Below are 27,234 nucleotides of genomic sequence, written 5' to 3' on the forward strand. Positions count from 1 at the left end.
ACATGACTGTCTGCACTGTTTGACATGGTATATGCAATGGTGAGGTAAGGCTACGTCTCCCACTCCTGAGTGCTACCTTTTGGATATGGGATCCATTCCATGGTTTGTAAGATGTGTGCAAGCCATGGCTGCCTCTGTTGCAGGTGAGTAGGCAAATGTCATGGACATACTTCTTGAACAGCAGACCATTACTTGGCGTGACATTGAGGCCCTGTACTTGATGGAATGGGCATACTCAACAAGAGTGAATGCTGTCAGTACCTCAAAAGCTGCTTCCACAATATGTTATTTGCAGTGTGTGCACACAAATGCTTCCAGTGTTTGTTAAGGTATGTATTCCCCATGTTTGTTGTACTGGCATAGAATTCCATATTACACATCCATTGCTCATGTTAGGATCACATTACAGATTGTAAAAAGTGTGGAATGTAGCACTGTGATATGCTGTTGTGTAGATCTGTAACAGTTGCCATTGCAATAGTGGCATATACACTGTTGTAGCCACTGTATAATATAATTTATTAATATGTATTATTAATGATATTAATTACACTAATACATAATATTAATGCCTCAGACATGTCCCTACTGTAGGCCATTTGTCCCACCATTATGGTCATCTCTATCCACACATCTTGCACTGACAGGTTGTTAGGTATACCGCTGGACTCTTACATACCCTTCAGATATGCCACTGTGGTGACCACTGAGATGCAGTGCAGTTAACAGCAACAATAAGTGAACATGTACAGCATGCATTATGGGTAGGTGTATTAAATGTCTGCATGGCAAATAACATGGCCATAACATGGCTGGTGTATTGGTAAACCTGAACAAAACAACTCCATACTCCCCAGCTGCAGGCTGCTGCCTCAGTTGTATACCGGAGGGGCCTACATAGTTGTGTGAGAGATGTAATGTCAGTAGCCACAACTGTGGCATTGTTACAGTGTGGGAGCAGCATTTTAGTACATCAACAGTGCAAATGCACAATACTAGAGATTATGCACATCTGTTCATTACTACACAGCAGCAACAAACTATGTTATCTGACATATGCATGAAGATAATTTACAGATGATGACGGATAAGCAACAGTCGTCTACTAATGTGCCCTGGGGCCTTACCTGCATGCTCCTTGGCCACTGTGTGGGTAGCACCCACCTCAACAATGCTATTGTCAGGTTCCTGGCTTGGCTGTTGGGCGGTTGCCACAAGGCTGGCGAGGAGCTCCTCAGCATGTGTCAGTGGGGGCTGGATGGCATGACCCCCACCTGTGGCTAGGTGGTCCCTCCTAACTGCAGCAGCATGCTGACAGGCATGGTGGATGAGATCACTGCAAGGATGTCACACCTGCGGTTATGCAGGCTAACATTGTTTACCCTGTGGACGAGTTCATACCACAAGGCAGTCCTCTCCTGCAGATCATGGGCCATGTGTCCAAAGAGGGTTCTGTGATGTTGGACAAGGAAGTTTATCATTATATCATTCTCCTGGGGAGTATACACAGGGAGACGCTCCCGGGACATGGTACCTGGAAAATATAAACAGGAAAAAAGGTCTGAGGACCTCATTCTGCAAGGATATAATAATTGTTAATTGACATCTCCCACCCCCCCCACCATATCTGCAACAATAATCTGAACACACAAATCAGTGGGTATATGTATACCAAACCTACTGTTGGGACATATATCCTATTGTTCAACAAATATTGAAATGTGTTTCTATTTATGTTCCATGTTGAAACACTATCATTGGTGGCCTGTTGCTATCAATATAACCTGCATGCCATTGTAATGGCCACTGTGGTTCCATATATGCATGTGTTCTGTTTGCTATGCAACTGTTCCAAATCTGGTGTTTGGGTTAATGGGAATATCTATGCATGCTGTTATAACTAATCCTGGATTGTGTTGGCTATTGCTAACCCACAAGTGTTCTAAAACTGCAACACAATAGCATGTTTGGGAAGGTCGTTTCCACCAGACCTACCTCTCCCACCTCATTTGGCTATGGCACCAGGCCACAGTACATCTGGGACCCACCCCGGGATCTCCTCATCTGCTGGTCATGCACTACCTTCAGGTGGAACCACCTCAGAGGATGGGGTCCCCCCCAGGAGTGGGCACAGACAGGATCCTGTCACCTGAAATCAGGTCCAGGGTCTGGTCATAGGGAGCTCCGCAGAGAACTGGGGGATCTGCTACACCAGCTTGTGGGCCTCATGGTGCAATTAGAAAGTCAGCCTGCCCCTCCTGCTCAGCCCTCAGCACAGCCACCTTCAGGGCAGTGAAGGTGCAGTGGTGACTGCCCATGGGTGGGGACCTCAGTCCCACTGTTTCATTTGGGGGCACATGGCCTTCTAGTTTCCAAACACCTCTCCCTTCCAAGGTATTTACACCCCACATGTCATATACCACCCCTGTATGCTGTCTTGCCTGTCTTGACTGTCTTCCAACCCTACCTACATCCCTAAATATAAATCCTATTCTTCCCCAACATTCCACTCTCACCTTAATAAAAAAGGGGCAATCTGTTCCCAAAAAGAATTTCACACCATACATAATTGTCCATTTCGCACCCACTTATAACTGCTTAAAGGTGCCTTAATCACTCTGTATCCAACAGCTCTTGTTCTGTCCAGAAAATAAATGATCAGCCCTTGCAAGTGTCTAACCCAGGACCCTGCATACCATAATATCATAGCCACAGCAATTTCCCACTAAGCCATCTGAGCTGCAAATATGTGTGATGTTTTTTCAATAATAACATGCAGCACAGTCATTCAACAGTAGGGAAAATGTATATATATATATATATATATATATATATATATATATATATATATATATAGATATATATATAGATATATATATATATATATATATATATATATATATGTGTGTGTGTGTGTTGTGTATGTTTATATGTAGACATACATGTCTATTTTTATATATATATATATATATATATATATATATATATATATATATATGGAGTGCATTCAGACATCAGATCCATACTCTGACCCTCCTTCCTCCACAGCTGAACTATTCTGCCTTGCTATGAAACAGAGCATCACATGTAGACAAAGCCTAACATTGGGGGGATATATAGGGACAGATCGTAGATATGCCTATTACAAACCTATGAAGTTTGAGCATGATACATTTCACATTACCATGACTGTTCTGAAGGTGGTGGGGTCTGAAACTCATGTGTCTATCATGACTTCATTACTTCCACCTTCAGCTATTTGCCAGACTAATATAGATGTTTGGAGGAACAGAGCAAACACTATTTTGGCTTAAATCTTGATATTCTGTGCAGATCTACAGAGTTGACAGGTATGGCCCACTGCCCACAGGGCCAGATGCTGTGTTCATCATTAAAGCAAGTCTTGACGGCACATATAAATCTTTCAACATCATCTATCCCATTACTACAGACCAAGTACTACATTCAATTACATACTTACATGTTTCACATACCTGGTTTATTATTGTGCTCTCTTCTGTATACCAGTTGGATGTCTTTCTTGTTTGGTTTGCACCCCCCCCCCCGTAACTTAAATATACCAACTCCGAAATCGCACTACAGTGTGAAAATGGAAATGTTTCCATTCTGCACTATACGGAGATGCCAGTTCCGCATTGTTTGCATTTCAAATGTCAATCATATCGTCTTGGCCATATGGTCTTCAACATTATGAAATGTTGACCATGTGTAGGGGATCCATATTTATATGTATATGAATATATGTGTGTGTGTGTGTATATATTGTTGGAATGTTTACTGCATACACATTGTACATTTCCTATGGTAGACTGACTGTTCTGCATGATATGTTATGATATGTTACAGAAATCATCCTGACATCTTACAGCTGAAATGGCTTACTGTTAACTTGTTGTGGCTATGTTGAGCAGGGTCCTCAGTTCAAAACTTGCAAGTGCTGGTTATTATGTTGCAAGGCAGATCAGTTCAACCGTGAAAGAAAGAATAAAGGCAATAAATGGCAATAATTACAAGAGATCCCTATTTTGGGCCCCTTCACTCCCATTAACAGTGTCTTTGGTCAGATGTTTTGCAGTGAGAGGTTCAGAGTGTGGATCCAATGTGCAAATGCAATATATATATATATATATATATATATATATATATATATATATATATATATATATTTATATGACATATACAGTGGAAAGGCTGTTGTTCCAGGTGACATACCTGTGGATGCCTGGAGGTGTTTCTGAGACCTGGCAGTGGTATTTCTAACTGGATTGTTTACTGTAATATTGGAAAGTGAGAGGATGTGTGAGATGTTAGTGGATATGTATGGGTACTGCTTATCTGAACAAGGGTGGTCTGCAGAGCTGTAGTAACAAGTGAGGGATAACATTGATCAGTCACAGGATGAGGTAATGGTAAAGGGAGGTGGCAGCTAGGTTGAGAACATGGTGATGATTGATGATTTGCAGTATGGTTTCATGTCAGGTAGAGTGTTACAGATGCAAATGTTGATCCACAAGTTTTAATGGAGCTCTGCACTGAGGCTGAGATGCAGCTGCATTGTGTCTATGTGCACCTACAGACAGCATATGACATGCTGCCTGGAGAGTAGTTGTAGTATTGTATATAGCGGTCAGGGGTGCCAGAGGAGTCAGTCAGACACCACAGGATATGTAGGAGGCTAGTGTGACAGCAGTGATTTCTGGTTTTGACATGACAGATGGGTTTAAGGTCGAGGTGGGAGTACATCAGGGGTCAGCTGTATGTCCTTTCCCATTTGCAGTGGTGAGGGCCAGGTTGACAGACATGATCAGACAGGGGCCCCTGTTGACTGTACAGTTTGCAGATGACATTGTGGTCTGTAGTGAGATTAGGGGACATGTTGGGGAGACCCTGGAGAGGTGGGGTTTTGTTGTAGAGTGGGCAGGAATGATGGTCAGCAAGACTAAGAATATATGTGTGTGAATAGAGTGAGGGATAGAGAAATGGTGACAATGCAGGGCATGCAGTTTGGAAGGTGGATAGGTCTAACTACTTGGGAACCCCAGTTCAGAGTCATGGGCAGTGTGGGGAAGAGGTGTACAAGAGAGTACAGACAGGTTGTGTGTGGTGGGGAGGGGAGTCAGGAGTTATTTGTGACAGACAAGTACCATTAAGAGTAATATGTAAAGTCTACAGGAGGGTAGTGTGACTGGCTACATTATATTGGTTGCAGACAGTGGGAATGTATAGACAGGCAGGATTCAGGGCTGGACACAGCAGAGTGTGGGATGTTCACATTTGCACTGTGTGTGACTGTGGGGATAGGATTAGATCTACACCAGCTATTTTCTCAGTTTATAACAGCAATATCTCCATCCTAGACCTGTGTTTAGACCTCTGTCCATGGGTATGTCAAACTTTGTCCATATATCATGCAGTCAGAGGCATAGAGATACGGCATATCATTACTTAGTGATATAATTTGTAATATCATGCCAGTTAGGTATCAGACTGCCAGACTTTTTATGTGTAAGAGGCCTTATATTTGATGACAAGGCCTGGACATTCTTTGGAAGTGTGCACAGTTGGGAAGTCTTTCTATTTCTGGCTATTGTTGACAGACTGTCAGGATTGTGTAGCAGTGTATTGTGAATATGATATTTCTTGGGAGGTAGATGTAAGTGTTATGTTTCCTTTTCTATCCGCCTTTGCATGCGGATCCAGTTTCTAGTGCTCTATCAAGTGTTACATTTTTGTAGGGTAAGACTGTGACATGCCCCATAACACAGTCAGGCATCATACTACACTGTATTGGGCCATTATATGTAGGGGTAGTGTGTGAGTATCAAACATGCTGACAGTTTGGTTCACACACTCCTTATACTGTATGCACTTTCACACTGGTGTCTGTTTCTCAGTCCTGTTACATCCCTGGAGTGCCTGGTATATTTGGAGTTACATGTGTATTCCCCCATAGCAAGATCGCTTTTTTGTTGTGTCAGCCTGCCTGTAGTTTAAATATTGCTTGGTGACATGGCTAGCAGCTCAGTGTATTTTCCCTAATGTTGCGTTATGTCCAGATATTTAGCAGACGTGTAGTGCTGCCTGGCCCACATAAGCATTTTATATGTCTGATACATCAGTGGGGGGATGTGAAGACTGACATGAATAACTCCTCGGAAGTCGCCAGGTTTTGGACTTGTGCTATTACACTCAATAGATATGTACCCTACCCTGCTCCTTACCCTGCCCCCAATTTCCACCCACCCCAACACCTCTACACTTATATTCCAGATAACCACACCCACTCCTTAACCATCCAATCCAGCCATCCCAGCACCAACCAATCAAAATTTCTCACAACCCACCCCCTACCTATAACTACTCACCTCCCCCACCTCTCCCACTATACTCTGCCTAACCTATCTCTCCATCTATTCTGTATCATATCCACCCTCCAACTAATTCAAACTTCACCATGCCTCCTAAACCTACCTCCTTCTCATCTCAAATACTCCTTCTTCTCACCTATCCTATATTTACTGTCTCATCCAGCCCCTTTCCATCAGCCATTCACCAACTTTTCACACTACATATCCATTTCCAAACTACCCTCACACTCATCAATCCTTAAATCCCCCTACCTATATCCCAATAAAAACAATCTACTGTTTCCCTATAAACTTATTTCTACCTATAAGCACTCTGCTCCCTCAGCAACCTGCCATACCCCTACAAATCTCATGACACTCTACTCTGATAATAAGCTGTCCAAGAACCTCCTCAGCCTAATTCACCAGGTAACTACCATCTTTCTCTCTGATGACATACACCCTAACCAAGGCCCCCCTTACCCCCACCTCAACATCCAAATCCATCCTATTCACCTCTCTAAATGCCCAAAGCATAGCCAACAAAATCCCTAGCCTCCATGCCTGGCTACTCTGCAATCAACCAGATAGCTTGTCTATTTCTGAAACCTGGTTAAAACCTCATATAAAGGACTCAGAAATAACACCCCCAACTACTCTATCATCAGAAAAGATAGAACCCACCAAAAAGGTGGAGGAATAGCTCTCTTATACTCATCCTCCCTGTTACCCCTTATACTAAACCTATTCCCCAATTCAACAACACAGAAATCATTTTGGCCCTACTTCAACTAAATAAACATACATACATATGCATAGCCTCTCTATATTCCCCCTGGGGACAACGTCTCTATACTCTAAGATATTCTCTCCTGCCTTTCTACCAACATTAGTAATGAAACAGTAATCTTAAGTGACATGAACATAACTTGGTCCTCCATTCAGTCCCCCACAAACTCCCTAAATATTAAACTTTATAATTTCTCTCAGCTAATCAACTCTACTACTAGACCCTCTAAAAACCTCTCCAGTGGTAGTATCCTAGACTGGGTCTTAGTTTCTCATCCTCATTATTTCTCCAATAGTGGAACACTTCCCAGCTTCCTAAGTGATCACCTCCCCACATTTGCCCACTGCCTTCCTCCCCCCTTACAAATATCTCATAACTATATTTCCTCTCGTTCCCTAAAAAACTTTAATCCCAGTAACTTCTCTACCTCACTAAAATCAATAAACTGGAGCCCTCTGAAAACTCTCCCCCTGGATAATGCCATATCCTACTTCAACTCTACATTCTTCAACCTCCTAGAGTCACATGCCCCTCTAAAAACTAAAAGAATAAAAAGCAAAACTGCCCCATGTCTAACCAAGGACAAACTAGCTGCCATGAACTTTAGAGACAAAGCTTGGGTACGCCAACATAAAAATAAGACCCCCTCCACCCTTAATGAATATAAAGCACTCTACAACAAAGTCAAAAAGCTTATCAGAGCAGAGCACAAAACTTATTTCTCCAAACTACAAAGTAGCCATAAAAAAAATCCTAAAAAAATTCTGGAATGGGATCTCCACCCTCCTTAATTCTGGCAAAAAAAGAAAACCCTTGTCCTGACCCTAATGCTCTAGACATAGATATGGCCGCCCAATTCAACTCTTTCTTCATCAACTCAGTTAGCAAACTTACCTCATCCTTCACTAGCACTACTACTCGCCCTACTACTACACCCCCCTATCCTCCCCTTCCTCTTCACTCTCAAATATCTCTACCTCTCAACCTTCTCCTTTCTCTATAAAACCCATTCCCACATCTACCATAAAAAAATTCTCCAGAAACTGAAACCTTGCTCCAATGCCCCAGATGACATTCCCTCATACTTCCTTAGTAAAGACATCGCCTTCCCGATCTCTATTTTAATCAATCTCTCAATCCAAGAAGGCTATGTACCCCAACTTTGGAAAATAGTCTTTGTCTTACCCCTTCACAAAGGGGGTAACAACAATAATATCACAAATTTCCATCCTATAGCGATCTTATCCTCCATCTCTAAAGTTCTTGAAAAATGCATCCATCTACAACTCCTACCCTATCTTATACACAACCACTTACTAACTCCCACACAACATGGTTTCAGACCAGGCCACAGCACTACCACTGCTCTTCTGTCCTTCCTCAAAACTGTCAACAAAGCCTGTGGCTCTGGCTGTACTGTATCTACATTTCTACTGGACCTCTTTAAGGCCTTTGAGATCATTGCTCACAACCTTCTCCTAACTAAACCTTCTAATCTAAACTTATCTCTTTCCTCTCTCAACTGGTTTTCCAGTTACCTCTCAAATAGGCAACAAGCAGTTAAATGGAAAAAATCCACCTACCCATTCCTCAACACACCCACAGGTATACCACAAGGCTCCGTACTGAGTCCCCTCCTGTTTAATATTTTCATAAAAGATTTCCACCACTCAATCCTTAACACAAATCGTATCCAATACGTAGACAATTCAACTATAATCTGTTCTGCCACCTCTAGCCCCACTCTCTTAAAACTAACACAAGATGCTTTTTGTACCACTGAACAGTGGATGAGAGACAATCACCTAGCACTCAATTCCTCAAAAAAACAAACTTATGTTATTTACTCTTTCAGAAACAAGCACTATAGATAAAAACTCATTCTCCATCACCAGCCACAACAATACAGTTCTTGAACTCGTATTTGAGGTCAAACTATTACATGTCCTCATTGATGATCATCTTAAATTCAACTCCCACATACAAATAAACATTAAAAAAAACACCAGAAACTTGGTATGCTCTACTGCCATTGTCGCTGCCTCACCCCCTCTACTAAGTTCACACTCTCTACCCCATTCCTCATCTCTTCTCTCCTATATGTTGCCCCATTCCTAGCTAACCTACAATCCACACTTAAGTCAAAACTCTCCTCCTGCTATAATAAGATTGCCAAGTTTGCCACTAGCCACAAATCTTCCACCCATCACAGTGTCACCCTTCACAAACTAAATTGGTTAGAGCTACCCAATTATCTCACCTATATTCAACTCACTCATGTTCACAAACTCATTTTAGCCCCTCCCTCTGTCCCTCCCTATCCTTGTCCCTTAAAATGCCCCTTCCAGAAAGATCCTTAAGATCCAACTATCAAAACTTTATAGAATTGCATAAACCCACCCGTCCCCCTGGCAAAAATCTCCTATGCTTTGCTCTTGCACATCAGTGGAACTCCCTACCACCATCCATCTGTACCATCTCTATTCACCCTTCCTTCAATACCTCACTTCACTCACACCTAGCATCTCTCTGAGAATGCTTCTGCTCCCATCCCACATAACCTCTTTTCCTCTCTATACTTGAGACATCTCATGTACTCTAGAGTCCTATTCATTTCCTTGTAAAGTACTAGCAAAAATTTACATCAATTCTTATTTTTCTTATCTTTAATTCTTTATTTCATATTGTATCTTTAAATAATATGATTTTAATTGTACTTCTATATTTACTGTTATATAATTACTTGTTTAGAACTTTTGTTATTATGGAGCTTTTATCCCCAGGACTCCATTGAAAATGGGTTCTTCTTGGCCCAATGGACCATCCTGGCAAACAAACTGCAAATAAATAAATAAAATAATAAATAAATAAATAAATAGATGTTGGAACAGACATTAGGGTGTTACTGCATCACATGTGTCAGCTCATCTACACCAGTATGTCAGATATGTCCACATTTTCATGCCCCCTCCCTCTTTGCCAGGCTTGTTTATGTTTTCTTGTACTAAGCTGTTCTGAGCATACCTGTCACCAGCCAGATTGTTACAGACTGTCCACGTTTATTGCCCATATTTCTGGTCTGTTGAACAGTATAATTTTATTCCTTCCTGTGGTGAATCACTGTGATCATGTGGGGATGTCTGTCAGTATATGATGACATACATTACAGCTTCATAACTGACATCCTCCTGAACATGTATGCTGACATGCACCCTGTTCCTGTAGTGACATTCTACATTTATACCTGCAGGGTGTACATTGTGTCCCTAGTGTTGGTCCATTGCCCTCCCCCATTTTGCAGCATTTGTCCAGATCTCCTGCACTTAGGACTTAGGGGTGAGGAGGTATGGTGCTGGGTATAACTGCAGTACATGTTATGCACAGATATGCATATATATATATATATATATATATGTGTGTGTGTGTGTGTGTGTGTGTGTGTGTCTGTGCGTGTTTGTGTATATGCATATCTATCTAACTATATCTGTATATATATGTATGTATGTATGTATGTATATGTATTTAGCTATCTCTGTATATGTATATTTCTGTATAGATATATATGTACCTAGATATATATTTATATATATATGTAGATATTATATTAATATATATTTATCCTTGTATAGATATATTTCTATATATTTTTTTATATATGTCTATTGATATATCAGTATATTTCTTGTTTGATATCTACACATTATATTATTTTATGATATATATGTACATATTCTATATATGTAATTTCGTATGTACAGCTACATATATCTGATGTATACACTTTTCATAATCATCTATCACCATATACATCTATATTTGTTTATTTATATATTATAAACAAGCTGGTTTTACAGTGCTTGTTGCATAGTATTCTATACCTTTACTGAATGATATATTTAACAAAAAAAATTGAGTAGTATAGCTCAGATGGAGTAGTGGTACATTGCTCTGACTGTGGTGTACAGGGTCCTGGGCAGGGCTGATTATTTTGTTGCTGGGCAGAACAAGGGCTGCTGGATATAGAGTGATTAAGGCACTTTTAAGCAGTTGTAAGTGGGTTTGTGTTTTGCCCAGCAGTAAGCAATGCTAACTTCCGGTTAAATATGCTTACAGACAGTTAGCCTTAAAAGTGCTTAATCTGTGTAGGCATTGCTTAGCACCTCGCAAACAGGCTTAATCCTGCTTACTACTGCTTAAAAGAGCTTACCCCATGCTAATTTCTTTAAAAGAAAAGAAAAAAGGGGGTGATAGGAAAGTGGTGAAAAAGGGGACACAAAGAGGGAAAGACAATAGAGAAAGTAGCTAGGGGATGTGCAGGACAGGTGTAGGGAAAGTCCATAGCTGTCCATTTCTTCTACAGCAACAGCTGTGCATATATACTGAATTTGGAGGTATATTTGGACACTGAAACCCCTGTGAAAGGGGTGCGGACAACAATAATGTGTTGTGAAGCTAATTAGACCAGATTACATGTGTCCAGTGGATACGTGTTCGAAACGGACAGTTATGTATGGGGTGAAATTTTGTTTTTGGGAACAGATTGCCCTTTTTTTTTTTTTTAAGGTGACAGGATCCTGTCCGTGGGGGGGGGGGGTCCCAACCCCTAAGGCGGTTCCACCTGAAGGTGGTGCTGGACCAGCAGACTTGGAGTTCCTGGGGTGGATCCCAGACGTGCCTGGGCCCGGTGCTATGGCCATATGAGGTGGGAGAGGTGGGTTCGCTGGGACCGGCCTTCCCAAACATGCTATGGTGTTACAGTTTTAGGACATATGTGGGTTAGTAATAGTCAACACAATCCAGGATTAGTTATAACAGCATACGTAGATATTCCCATTAACCCAAAACAACAGATTTGGAACAGTTGCATAGCAAATAGAAAACATGCATATATGGAACCACAGTGGCCACTACAATGGCATCCAGGTTACATTGATAGCAACAGGCCACCAATTATAGTATTTCAACATGTAACATTAATAGAAACACATTTTAATATTTGTTGAACAATAGGACATATGTCTCAACAGTAGGTTTGGTGTAAACATACCCATTGATTTGTGTGTTCAGATTATTGTTGCAGATATGGTGGGGGGAGAGATATCAACAACTTGTATATCCTTGCAGTACTCACAACTTTAATGATCATTGCTCTAATCATTACTCTACATGTATTATTACAAAACCCTATGGCCTTGGTTTGGGCAGTGGTATGTTTGTACAAAAGTGTCTACTTCAACTGCCTTATAGCTAAATTCTACTTCTCTTACCTGGTAGACCTGTGGAGGAATGTTTGTTAACACTACCTGACTGTTTCTACACATATTGCCAGATTCCTAGTTAAAATTATGCACATACTTCTCAATCTCTTAATGCACAAACTCTGTACAAAGCTTGACAATATGGGGGTACAAATAGGGACATATTTTAACTATTGCTCTTATAAACTTTTAGACAGTTGCTAGAGTAACAGGATTTGTTATAATATACATTTTCTGAAGGATTTGAAGGCTGACACTCAAATGTATGTCATTATTTGGTGACTACAATCCTGAGATCATCCCAGTGATTTGTCAGGAAAACAGAGGAATAAGCCAAAAAAGTGAGCCAAATTTCTGGATATTCAGGGAAAACCTGTACAACTGAGAGGTATGATTATGCATGCAGCTTACTACCACTCCTAAGATTCAAACATTTTCTGTTTCATTAGCATGAGCTATTTAGAAACCACTGTCTGTTTCTTCAGTGTTTTCTAAGTCTCTCATGGTTGTAGAATCTGACCTTGTAATTACAATAGTCTTATACAGACATTCCTAGATATATTTTTATGTAGCATAGTGGTTGACACAACAGTACTATTCTGATATCAGATCTTGGTGAACGTTACATGTCAGGCCATACAATACCAGAGTGAACACAACTAGTCCAGGATTTAAAACTTTAATGCCAGGCAGTTACAGTTTTCTTATCTGAAAGACGTGTGGGGGGATGTTTGTTAACACTACCTGACTGTTTCTATACATATTCCCAAATTCCTAGTTAGAACATGTGCATACCTCTCAATCTCTTAATGCACAAACTCTGGACAAAGCTTGGCAACATGGGGGTACAAATATGGACATATTTTTAATATTGCTCTTATAAACTTAAAAGAGAGTTGCTAGAGTAACAGGATTTGTTTTAATATACACTTTCTGAAGGGGTTAGAAGTCTGAGACTCAAATGTATGCCATTATTTAGAAACTAAAATTCTGAGATCATCCCAGTGATTTGCCAGTGAGAAAGAGGTACAGGCCAAAAATGTGAGTCAATTTTCTGGACATTCTGCAAAAATCTGTACAGTTGAGAGGTATGATTATGCATGCAGCTTATTACCACTCCCAGGATTCGAACTATGGCTGTGTGTGCTAAAAATTCAACAATTTGTGTTTCAGCAGAATGAGCTATTTAGAAACTGCTGTCTGCTTTTTCAGAATTTTCTGTCTAAGTCTCTCTTAGTTGTACAATCTAACCTTGTACTTGCAACAGTCTTATACAGACATTCCTAGGCATATTTATTATGTAGCACTGCGTGGGTAACAGTGGTTAACACAATACTGTTATTCAGAGAATGCAACACTAAATGCCATACAATACCAGAGTAAATACAACCAGTCCAGGATTCAGAACTTTATTGCCAGGCAGTTATTTTTATTTGAATATCCCCTATATGGGTCTATTACTGTCATATTGTCTGGTTTATTCAGTACAATCCATACACAGTTTTTATACTGCCAGGTAACTTTCTACTACTTTATATTTATTTGGTATGACTACTATGAGCAGGATTGTTACTCACCAGCCTCGCGATACAGCATTTGGAACCAACTAGCATGGGCTTCCTTATTCACAGCTCGCTCAGCTGCAGCTGTAAAGGGAATAGAGAAATATTTAGGCATACCTATCCATCACATACACAGGCTGGACTTTGGTAAACAGTTATTGATATGAATACTTACACACTACTGGGACATCACCCCTCTGCCTTGTTTCTTGGACCCACTCACCCAAGAGCTCCCTCTTCCTTTGCTTCAAGTCGGCATAGTGGTGTCGGACCTGCTCTCCAGTCGGAGGGATACCAGTGGCACTGGTGAGAACATGGGCGCGACAGTCCCAGGCTTCCACATTATATTGGGAGCCCTGGTACTGGCCCTGCAGCAGCCTCTCATCATGTTTTTTTTACTAGGCGTCCTACCATGACCTTGGACTCCTGCACGCCCCAGCACTGCATCCGGAAGCGCATGCCCTCATCAACATCTGCCATACTGCCTACAGTGAGAAGCTGCAACCAGATATGAGTTGTACTCCCACCTGTGTGGTTTAAATATGGCCGATTTCCTGTCCTTTGCCGTGATTGGATGGTTTTGAATATGCTGAGCTAAGCTAATCTATGGGCACACTTGCTTAGCTAAAGTTGGCAGTGCTTAAAGGGGCAGGTTCAGTATTGCTTACCAATGGGCAAATCCACTTAGCTGGGCTATTCATTGCTTAGTACTCATATGTACACAATGCTTACACCCAGTCAGCAAAGCTGTGCAATGTTTAGCATTGCTTATTTTTTATTTTATAGACTATCTGCTGTATGGGATTGATTCATCATTCATTGCATATTATACATTTGCTTACTGTCCCTGACATCTCCCAATGTGCTTTCATTACATTTATTCATGTGTGACTATACTGTATGGGCACTTGTGTTAATATGGAGGTTTCACAACTTTATTAAACTGACACCTCACATCTGGACCTACTACAGTTCTCTAGTTAACAAACATATGTTATTTAGTAGCTAATTTAAAAAAAAATGTTTATGTACTGCTTTCACATGTAAAATGCAAACTGGTTACCATGGGGCTTGAACCGGGAATGGCTGCTTGCAAAGTGTGCACACTAAGCACTACACTATTGCAGTACTGCTTATGGTAGATATGTCTTGCTGTTTAACTTCATGTGCTGTTTAAGCCAGACTAAGCATAGCTAAGCAATGGGCACACCCACGCAATTACACTTAAACTTTATTGCATGTATAAAAAAATGTATTTGTTGTTGTTTATTATTTTTGCCCTTCAGAATATCCATGCTAATGCTGAACATGTTATTCTATCAACTTTCTGCTTTGTGGAATGATTCTCCCTTATGGCTTTGTCCACATTCCTTACTCTGACGGGTTGGGAGGTGTGTGCTATGGCCAATGCTACATGTGTTATTCTATCAGCTTTTGCCTTGGTAGGGACGATTGTCCCTTATGGTTTTGACCAGACCTCTTATTCTGACTGGTTGGGGGTGTTTCAAGCATTCTAGCTCATTTTAAAGTGCCTAACGACAATTCCAAAGTGTGCAGGGGGCATGTGTATTGTGAGAGCACTGCTCTCAGACCCACCCCCTGCACTTGTACACAGAACCATGTCCATTTAACAGCATAGCAGCGCAACTTCATGAATATGCATTGTGCACTGTTGTGCTGTATGGGAATGGTCCCTTCCATGCAGGAATAAGCTATTCCTGCATGGAAGTTTGCTGAATCCTGGGGAATGTATGTATAAATTCTGAGTAATGTATACATACCTTACCTCTACAGTTTAAATTACATAACAGTCTGTTATAATCCATTTCTTTTTTTCATTGACTGCCCTCCTATGTAAATTACATGTATAGGTGTAAATCTCACAGTTGAACAGTAATTTCTTTAATGGCTAGTTATGTGTTTCAAGTGCAGGCAATTTTTTTTTTTTTGCAATTGGAAATCTGAACTTTTGTAATTTTGGATTATTGCGGTGAGAAACGTGATGACATGCAGTCACAATTGTATAGTTTTGTCATTACCTGGATTGAAGATTATTAACAGGCATGCCTGACTTTCAGGAAATGGGTTATGAGTGGTGGCACTTTTGTTCCACTCTGTTTCTCATATATGTTATGAATATCACCAGTTCACATTGCACAATGCTTTTTGGATATATTACATACAATGTGATGTTAAATGTGTATAGCAATTTATGTAGGGCACATTGCAGCACTTGTATATTTCTTTTACTTGTCATGTAATATATACTCATAGCTTCACATTAGGCTAAACTATGTATGTGTATGTCCAACAAAATGACAAACACATGTATGCCTACACATATAAGTCTATCTATCCATCTATATTTCTAAGCCTATGTAAACATTAAATTATATTCATGCTTATATACAGACAGGTAGATTATCTCATTAAGGTACTGTACATCATATACATATATATAGACAATTTTATTGATTATGACTTGACACCACAATAAGTTCAGTATACAATAATTGTCTGTGTACATTTATAGTAATACATCCACAAGGTTAGGTGTATCTGTACATTTACTAAATGTCATCTTTCATTGGCACACCTGTTAAGTGTGTGTAATGCTTTCCTACATATTAATAGATGTAAGCTTTTTTTTATTTTCATCAATTCATATAAGCCAAGACAAGCTTGATTACTTAAGGAGTTAGTGTGTGGGTTTATAGTGTGAGCATAGATGATAGTTGCAGGTTTCACTATAACTTTTGCCTGTTTGTTTGCAATTATCTTCATGTTTGCACAGTAGAGTGATGCATCAATAAATGAATATGCAAAATGTGCTGTTGTAGGGCAATGCTAGTTAACATGTAATAATCCCTCTTTTTCTATGTTCTGTTGTACACACATAATTAAGTATTGAACTTAAGCAATCCTCTTTTTTTCACTGTTCTGTTGTTGTACATAGCAGTCATTACATACTGGACTTAAGTTATACTTCTTTTTTTGTAATACATCATGTTTTCCTGTCTGAAGCTGATGAAGAAAAATCAGTCTGTCTGAATCCTGGGGGGAAAAAAAAAAATTCATCTGCTTTTACTGTACTTGTGTTTCTACCTACTTTTTTTACTTTTGCATCATCTTAAAAGTACTCAGTTGTATTTATTACTGCTTGGTGTAACTCATTCTAAGCCTTTTGGTTTAAACACTTGGGCTTCGGACCAGTTGTTTTGCACTGAGAGGGTTTGTGGTCTGCACTGTAGTGGCAGAACAGGTAGCTTACATCCTTCTAGGTTGGGAACTGCTGATTGAGGGCTCAGTGTCTGTTATTCTAAAAGTGTATTAATTCTGGTTTAAGCACTTGGGCTTTCAGGCCAGTTATTTTACATTAAGAGGGTTCGTGGTCTGCACTCTTGTGGGAGGAGAGGCTGGACTCTGCCCTTCTGAGCTGGGAATTTCTGGTTGAAGGCTTATAGTGCATGCATATCTGAACTGATACTTACTGAAGTTGGTGTGCCTTGTTTGCTGTGGCATAGACTGGATTCGGGCCTGCTGGATCTAGCTTTGTTTGTGTAACTTGAGCACTAATCCAGGCATTCTCTAAAGTATTCAACTGTATTTATTACTGCTTGGTAGTAACTTGATTAAAGTGTAGCTATCATTCTAAGTCTTTTGGATTAAGCACTTGGACTTCAGACCAGTTGTTTTACATTAGGAAGGTTTGTGGCATGCACTGTGGTAGCAGGACAGGTAGCTTTCATCCTTCTAAGTTGGGAACTGCTGATTGAGAGCCCAGTGTCTGTTATTCTTAAAGTGTATTAGTTCTGGTTTAAGCACTTGGGCTTCAGGCCAGTTATTTTACATTAAGAAGGTTTGTGGTCTGCACTCTTGTGGGAGAAGAGGCTGGACTCTGCCCTTCTGAGCTGGGAATTTCTGGTTAAAGGTTTATAGTGCCTGAATATTTGAACTGTATCTTACTGAAATTGGTACACCTTGTTTGCTGTAGCATAGACTAGATCCATGCCTGCTGAATCTAGCTTTGTTTATATGCTTGTTGTTTGTCTGCTTGTTATTTCCCTGGAATGCTAATTCCACCTAATATCTTGACTTCTCAGCGCTTCTGTGGATCACTAGTGATATCTGCATTGCTTACTGTACTTATTTCCTTGTTTCACTTGAAAGAAAGTTACTGTTTGTCGTTTGTGCATTTAAGTTACCTGTAACACATTGCACTTAAGTTACCTGGCACTTGCTCACTAAAGCAATTATATAAGTCAGCACTAAAAATTAAAAGCACTACACCCTCACTCCCCACTGGCCCTGGTTTTCAATTATTAAGGAATTCCCCATATTATTCTAGCATGTCCAAAGGTCAGTTGTCAATCTCCTCTCCGGTCCAGCTGGTGAATCTGGGAATCTTGAGGCAATGTTACAACTGCCTCATGTACACAGACAACCCTCTCCTCCTCCCAACAAATTCCAACACATGTGAGAGATGCAACCATATAGCCAAACTGGAGGCTAAGCTCTCTCAACTCAGTACTGGCATAACCAGTCAGGAGGAGAAGGAAACCACACTCACTACAATTCCAGTCTCACATAGACCTACCACGACAGCAAACCAAACACATAACCACACAAAACATACTCGAGGCTCTAAATAAAGATCTGCAAGCAGCAGAGACCTCCAAAGCAGACACCCAAGCAGCCGCTACCCCAAAACAAAACACGTGCAACACATATCTCACAAAGCCAGTGTGCCAAACAGTCACAGCCCTTAAGACTAAACAACACACCTGATACACTTGTAATAGGTGACTCTATCGTCAGGCACACTGACGTCCCACTCACCAGGCTGAACAAGGAGAGGGTCACGGTGAGCAGCCTGTCGGGCGCTAGGATCCGCCACATAACACAAGCACTCAGGTCACTCCAAGGCAAGTACAAATATGACTCAGTCATTGTCCATGCTGGTGTGAATGACCTGAGATGTACCTCCCTGGACTACATGAAAAGAGACATAAAGGAGCTCTCTGAGCATGTAGCTCAGGCCGGTATGACCCTGACCTTGAGTAGCATCTTACCCTCACCAAGAATGATGCCACAATATGAAGACAAGATGATCAAATTCAACAATTGGCTTAAGTACTGGTGTCATTCAAAGGGGTTCCAATGCCTGTCAGCTTGGGATGATATGATCGACAAGCCACGATGCTTCGCTAGGGATGGCTTGCACCTGTCACCCCTGGGCTTTCGGATATTGGCAAAGGCTCTTGCTAACCCCATAGTGCCTTTTTTAGGCAAGGCTCAAAAGACAAACCCACCTCCATAGATATCACAAGGGATAAGAAACTAAGAGTAATGCTACTCAATGCCAGAAGACTAAACCTCAAGATGCACGCACCCGAAACTCTCCTTAGCATGGAGAAAATCGATATCTGTGCAGTAACAGAAACCTGGTTCAGGGCTCCCGAGAGAACCCCAGCACTACCAGGTTATACCTCATACCATGCTTTTCGGCCCCAAAACTTGGACCGAACCACAAAAGGAGGGGGAGTATCGATATTCATCAAAGATACCCACACCTCCAGGTTGGTGGCAAAGCACGAAGCATCAGAGACTATCCATGTGCAACTAACAGTGGGTAAAACTGCCTTCCAGTTTATAGCCTGCTACAGACCACCCTCCCAAACCCAGGAAGCCCACTCGGCCTTCCTGAGAACACTGGAAAATAGGAAGGTCTCTCCAAACACCATTATATTGGGCGACTTCAACTACCCAAACATAGACTGGGAGCATTACTCTAGCTCCAACACCCTAGCCCAAAGGTTCCTAGACTTTATAAACTCAAATGCTATGGAACAACTTGTTACCACTCCCACAAGAGGGGAAAACATACTGGACCTGGTCATCACCAACATGGGGACTCTATGCTCCAGACCAGAAGTGTATCCCTCACTGGTAAGATCAGACCATAAACTAATCTCACTGGATATTCACATCCCGACCCCACCCCCTGCCCAGAAAACCACAGTGAAAAACTTCTCTAAAGAAAATTTCACACTCCTCAAAACTGAGGTGGAATCCTTCAAAGCCCCCGGGCCTGTGGAAAATACGGCCCAGACCGCAGAATCCTTTATAAACACATTCTATGAACACCTTCAGGAATGCATGGATCATGCGATCCCAAATAAAACCAAGACCCAATCCTCCAAAGGCAGACATCCTGTCTGGTGGACCCCAGCCATAAACAAACTATACAATAGAAGGAGGAAGCTACTAAATGATAGAGCAAAATCCCAAAAAGGGAAGGCATCACTGATCAGTATTAGCAAAAAACTACGGGCGCACATAAAATTGTCTAAGGCCAGCTTCGAGAGAAGAACTGCACAGGACACTAAGGATAATCACAAGGCTTTCTTTAGTTATGTTAGGAACCTGGGTGGTAATTCCCAGATATGCTCAGAATTAGTCCAAAATGACAAAAAATACACCGAACCCACAGACATTGCCAACATCCTAGCTGACAGGTTCAGCGCAAACCCCCCCCCCCCCCACCCAAAAGGCAAATATCTATCCCAGTAGAGTGCTGCCCCCCTGACATCTCAGATGCTCAGGTAAGAGCCGCCCTCTCCAAAGCAAAAAACACAGCATCAATGAGACCAGACGGTGTCCTGGGCTGCGTCCTACATGAACTCCAAGAAGAGCTAAACCCAAACATAAAACTACTGTTCAATCTCAGCCTTACTACAGGATATGTGCCCAAAGAGTGGCGTACAGCAACAGTGGTCCCTCTCCATACAGGTGGTGCCTCAACGGATCCTGGAAACTATCGCCCCATAAGCCTGACTAGCTTGGTCTGCAAAGCTATGGAAAGGATCATCATGGACCTCATAAATAAAGATACTGGGGACCTACAAACACTGGATCCTACCCAGTTTGGCTTTGTTAAGGGCAGATCCTGCCTCTTAAACCTGGTTGATTTCTTTGAAACAGTCACCAAGGCCATTGACGAGGGGAAGGTGGTCCACACAGCCTACCTGGACCTCGCAAAAGCCTTCGATACAATACCCCACTCGGGCATTATAGATAAGCTCACCAGCTTAAATATAAACCCCTATGTCACTAGATGGATTGCAAACTGGCTCAAGGACAGAACCCACATGGTTAGAATTGCTGGAGCCATGTCAGACTCCAAACCAGTTACAAGTGGTGTCCCACAAGGCTCAGTCCTGGGACCTCTCTTGTTCAGGATATATTTCTCGGAGGTACAGGCCAACACGAAAGGACTGTGGCTGACCAAGTTCGCAGATGACTGCAAACTGGGCGCCATAATCAACTCTCCAGCCGACACAAGCATCCTCCAAAAGGGCCTCATAGAAACAGACAACTGGTGCCAGAGCCATGGCCTCAAGCTAAATGCCAAAAAGTGTATAGTCATCCCCTTTGGCAAAAACAAAGTGCCCACAAATTACCACATAGGTGGTAATCCATTAAGTACAGAAGAAGTAATTAGGGACCTGAGGACCCAAGTTGATAGCAATCTCTCATTTGACAACCACGTGGCCAAAGTGGTTAGAAAAACATTTTATATAGCCCACCTAATCATGAAGGGATTCACATCTAGATCAGGGGCGTCATCGTGCCTCTTTACTCATCCCTCATCAGGCCCATAATTGAGTACAATGCCCCTTTTGGGATGTACCTTACCAGACACCTGCAGCAACTGGAAAGACCCCAAAAGTACCTCACCAAGAGGATCAAAGGGCTCAAACAGATGCCATATGCTGCCGGTTAAAGAAACTCCAGCTCTACTCAGTGGCATACCGCCTGTTCAGAGGCGATCTGTGCCTGACGTATAAAGCCATGTCCAACCCAGAATTAATGGACATGCTGCACCTCAGAAAATCCAAATCCCATCGAGCTATGCACTCGAGAGACTTGAACCTCAGCACTGAAATAAATAGGACATGCTGGAGGGACAGATTCATAACCCAGAGGCTCCCTTCACTCTGGAATAAAATCCCAGTCCAGGTTAGGCAGAGTCCCTCATTGACTCTCTTCAAGAGGAATCTTGATGAGTGGATGGGAGATCGTAGGTTTACCCCGGGTATCACTTCTGTGTCACTGTTAGACAGAGGCACAGTATACTAACCTAGAAAAAGGGCATAGCAAAATTAATTTAAAATGGGTGGCGAAAGCCAAACACATTCTGGCTAGGCTTATAAATGCCCTAGGGCAGATAGCCTAGTATGAACCTATGAACCTAAGACCACACCAGAAATCATGCATTGTACATAGAGCATGTACGCAGGCTTAGGAGTTGTAGAGGGACAGAGTTATGCATTATCACTTTCCACATATATTTCTCCAGAAATATTATTACAATATTTCATTCTTCAAGTTTAGATGTGTAATCTTATGACATTCAGTCATGCTGATTTCATGTCAGACTTCCCATAATGCATCTGCAAGGTAAATATAATACTTAGTGATTTCATGTGAATAACATTAATGTGTACATAATTTTAAGTAGAATGTTGTCTTAAGTTGAGACCAGATACCATAATGGTTAAGGTCTTTGCTTGCTATGCACATGGTACAAGGTTTGATCCTAACCTCCAACCCCTGCCTATTTGGAGATTGCATGTTCTCCCTATGTCTCTGTGGGATTCCTCCCCCCTCCAAAAACATGCTGAGTGTTTCCAAATCAAATTAACATAATAATGGAACTGTGGGCAGGGGCGCACTCATAGAAGGAGCCCTATAAGGGGAAAAGACCAACTAGTCCAACTGCTTTGGGCATCTGCTATGGTGTGCTATATCCTCAAAGATGCGAGAACATGGATCACAGACAGACTGACAGCTAACCACTCCTTGGTGTAACATATGGCTCTAGGTAATTAACTAATGGGTGTTTACCAATGATAAGTCAGTTGAGGACCTGCCTACTCTGACCTAAGCCAGGGACCCATTCTAATGGTGGGAGGTAGTCTGTGCCCCTATTGGCCCAGCTTAGGGTACCTGGGATACCTCTGTTGGACATAAAACCAATCAACCTGCCAAACATGAACTATGAATAGGTACACTGACAGAATGAGACTGAGGCTTGGAGGTGGATGACATGATGATAAGGAGGAGGCTGGACATCCTCTGTGTCTGGAAGGGCAGTACAGCAAACTCACTTTGCTTACCATCCAGATTCCACAACTCAGGTGGTGAGGGAGAGGTTTCAGAAGATAGTTAGGGATGTCATCAGAATTAGTGAGAGATTTATGACTCCAGTGTAATGATATGGAGTGGTATTCATAATCTTAGCCCATGCTCCATAGTAGGGTTTATTTAGTGAAGAAAATAGTGCATTCATACAGTGGTTGCAGGGTCTAGTTAAAGCAGGACAACAGGAATTGGTGTTGATAATGGGTGACCTGAATGCACATATTGGGGCAGACAAAACAGGATATGTGGACTGTCTGGGCCATTCTAGACTTCTGTCTGGCAAATGGCATGGTAGCCAGCACATAGTTCAGAAAGAGAAACAGTCGCAAAATGACATACAAAAATGGTTAACATGCAATTCAGGTAGGCTTCCTCCTAGTAATGAAAGGGAACCAGAGTTGTCACAATCAGCTGCAAGCAGTAGTCTGAGAAGGTTCTAAAGTCAACAGAGACCTGGCTGGATAACTCAAAGTTGACTGAAACAGAACAGTTCAATGAATCAGGGCTCTAGAACTCAAGAAAGTGAAATAGGTAGAGATGAAGAAGAATGGCAATGCCACAAAACAGGATGTCTATAGGCTACAGAACAGATATGCAGTTGAGCCAGATATGGAAATAATGTACATAAGAAAAGCTGGTGGAGGAATGCAAAAGGCCAAGAAGTCATCATAAGAAAAAAGGAGTGCAAGAAAAAGTAGGAGATCGAAAAGACAAATCAGGCTAAGAAGGAAAACTGGTTGGCTAACAAAGAGGATAAGAGAGTTGGAATAGCAAAGAACAAGGCATCAGAGGCACTCTACCAACTTCTGGAAGGTGACTCAGTGGATGGCACAAAAAAAAACTTTATGGTTTCAAGGCAAAGACAGAAAGATAAAGGAGATAGACACCTTTCATAAGGGTCATGATGAGGAGATGATGCCTGCAAAAACCTGCTCATCAGTCAATAGGAAATCAAAACAGATGGAAAGTGTACTTCCAGCAGATTCTGAATGAAGAAAATTCCACAGAAGCTGTATTACCCCAGATGCAGGCTATGGTGATAATAAAGGAGGAGCATACCATAGAAGAATTAAGAACAGCACTAAGGAAAATGAAATCAGGGAAAGGAGCAGGCTCAGATGAGGTCACAGCAGATATGATCAAAATGTTGGATGAAATAGAGGAGAAATGGCTCCTGAGAGTACTCATAGCAGTATGGAAAGAAAGGCATATCCCATATGAGTGGAGAATAAGAATACTAGTGCCAGTGTTCAAGAACAAAGGGGATATTCACAACTGTGGGCAATATAGCAGTATCAAACTCCTATCACATAACTTGGAAGTTTTGGATAGGGTGATTGATAAACAAATATGCAGAGTAGTAGAAAGTAAGATAGGAAATGAGCAGTTCAGATAGAGATCAGGGTACTGCACAGTTGACCAAATGTTTGCAGTCAGACAGATACTTGAACAGAAGCTAGAAATGAGGAAAGAGGTCAACTGGACTAGGTCTCAAGAAAGCTGATTTGGGCAGTGGTTCAAAGTCCCATAAACATTGATAGAACTAGTTCAAGCTATGTACAAGGTCCCAAAGACTCAAGTATGAACAGTGTTTGGTCCCTCAGAAGTGTTCCCAGTGAGAGTGGGTGTGCATGAGGGTTCAGCTCTGAACCTATTGCTGTTCATACTAGTGATGGACTACATTAGCAAACAAGTCAAAGGTGAGAAATCAACAAAGTTGCTGTATGCAGATGACGTGGCATTACAGGAAGACTGAGCAAGAATTTCAGCAAAATAGGGTAATGGAATGGAATGTAAAACTGAAGGCACATGGGATGAAACTGAGTACAGATAAGACAGTTGTAATGGCAGCAAATGGGGGAAATCAGAAGAAGCTGAGAACTGAGATGGAAGGGAAAATAGAGGAACTGGTGGGAGGGTTGGTTGAGGATAAGGGAAGTCTGAATGAGGAGGTCAAAGCTAGAATCAGAAGGTCTGCAGCCAAATGGTATGGAGTGTCAGGGGAGGTTATGACAGAATAATGATAAAGAAGCTTAAAGGTAAGGTGTATAAAACAGTGATTCGACAAGTACTACTGTACGGTGTAGAAACCTGGACAAAAAAGGCAGTGCAGTTTGGGAAGTTAGAAGTGATGGGGATGAAGTGCCTGAAGTGAGTGGTAGGATGCACACTGTGGAAAAGATTAAGGAATGAGGACATAGAGCAGAAGCTAAAATAACTCTAATTGCAGAAAATGTCAAAAGAACAGATTATGGTAGTTTGGGCACACGTGCAGGATAGCAGAGGACAGTCTGGTGAAGAAGATTTGGGTCAGATAGCAAGAAGGCAAGTGGAAAAGAAGATGTCCAGCAAAGAAGTGGATAGACTGTGTGATAGAAAACTGGTGACAGTCAAATATGACTGTTGAAGTTGGTAGGAGTGTGGCATTGAATAGGGAGAGATGAAAACAAGTGACAAAACACACAGACCTCATGCAGAAAATGGAAAAAAGGGGGTTGATGATGATGATGTTGACTTACGTGTTATCAACAGGAGTTTTTGATTAAATTAAGTTTATTTGATGTTTGTTAACACAACCAAAATGAAAGGCATTTTTGCTCAACTGGCATATTGATGCTTTCTACAATGTTTTATTTATAAGTGGTTTGTATTGTTGTTTTAACAGCAGGAATTGGTAACTTTGTATGTGTGGTAGTGATTATTAGTAAATATATGTTGTGCTTAGTCTATCTATTCTATTATTGAATGGGTGTTTACTGTCCCAACACTCTAGCTGCTACTTCAGGCCTTTATTGGTATGTAGTTATTGAACTCTGCTTCTTTTGCAGTGCTGTGCAATTCCACTGTGATAGAGTGTTCTGTATAGCATTACATCCCATTTCCTGTTATTGGTGTTCCACAAGACAGTCATACTTTTATTAAATGTCTGACATGCTGCACTGCATATTCATTATCATCATTAAATCTTTTAACTGTACAGGTACAAAAGTAAGCATATTACAAATGTAGGCAGTTACAGTAATACACTTGCTTAGTGCCAGTCATGTATGTGCATGTCATATTCATAATTTCTAGATATGACATGATGTCACTGTGCTTGTGATTGTGCAGTTGTTTGAAAGATTTCAAATTCTATTCTGATTATGTGATGTGATGTCATCCATTAACCATGGTGCAGTGCTCATCTCATTTGCATATGATTTTTACAAGTACCATTGCTAATCTTACAATATATTTTAAACACACATATTTTAATCATGGTACAGTATGTAAACGTGACACATTAGCTGCAAATAATGAAAAGTTATAGTGGAAATTTAAAATTTTATATTGACACCTCAACATGAATGTGTGAGGCACACATTGAGTAATGAACAGGCATGAGCACCTCTAAAGGGTTGTTTATTAGAAGCTGTCTTTCAAAGGTCTGTTGTCAGTATAAATGTTAACTTATACTGGACTAAGTCTTTTAGACTGGAGCCCCATGTTACTGCTGTATACCAGAGTGGTATGGTGTACTTTTTTTCAGATTTACTGATATCAATGTTTGTTTGCTGGACATGTATATGTTTTGCATATTGAAAGCTGCTATAGTAAAAATATATAAATAAGAAGAGAGAGTTATGTCTGAGTACTGCATGTCATCTAATGTATCAAAGTAACAGAATGACAATATACGATGTGCACACTGACCCATACATGGCCTTCTATTCATATTGTCAGTATATGCATATTATGATATTTAGTGTTGCATAATTATGGCAGTAAATTTGTTATTATTATACCTTTGTGTCTTTTGTTAGACAACATATTTATAATCCTTTTGATCCAGATCTGTTGACTGTTACGGGGTCACTACAATTGTACTTCTCTGTGATAAAACTCAAACAAGCATTTCACATGTCCTGTTTAATACATTTTGATGTTATTAATTTCACATTATATATTCTCTTTACTATTCTGTATGTGCATATCTGATTGTGTTTTATTACAGACATGTTGGCATAGGACTATGATGTATATTACACACCATTTTGTAATTTAGTATG

This window comes from Protopterus annectens, chromosome 1.part0 (genome assembly GCF_019279795.1).
Source record: "Protopterus annectens isolate FY-2018-M chromosome 1.part0, PAN1.0, whole genome shotgun sequence".
Lineage (NCBI taxonomy): Eukaryota > Metazoa > Chordata > Ceratodontiformes > Protopteridae > Protopterus > Protopterus annectens.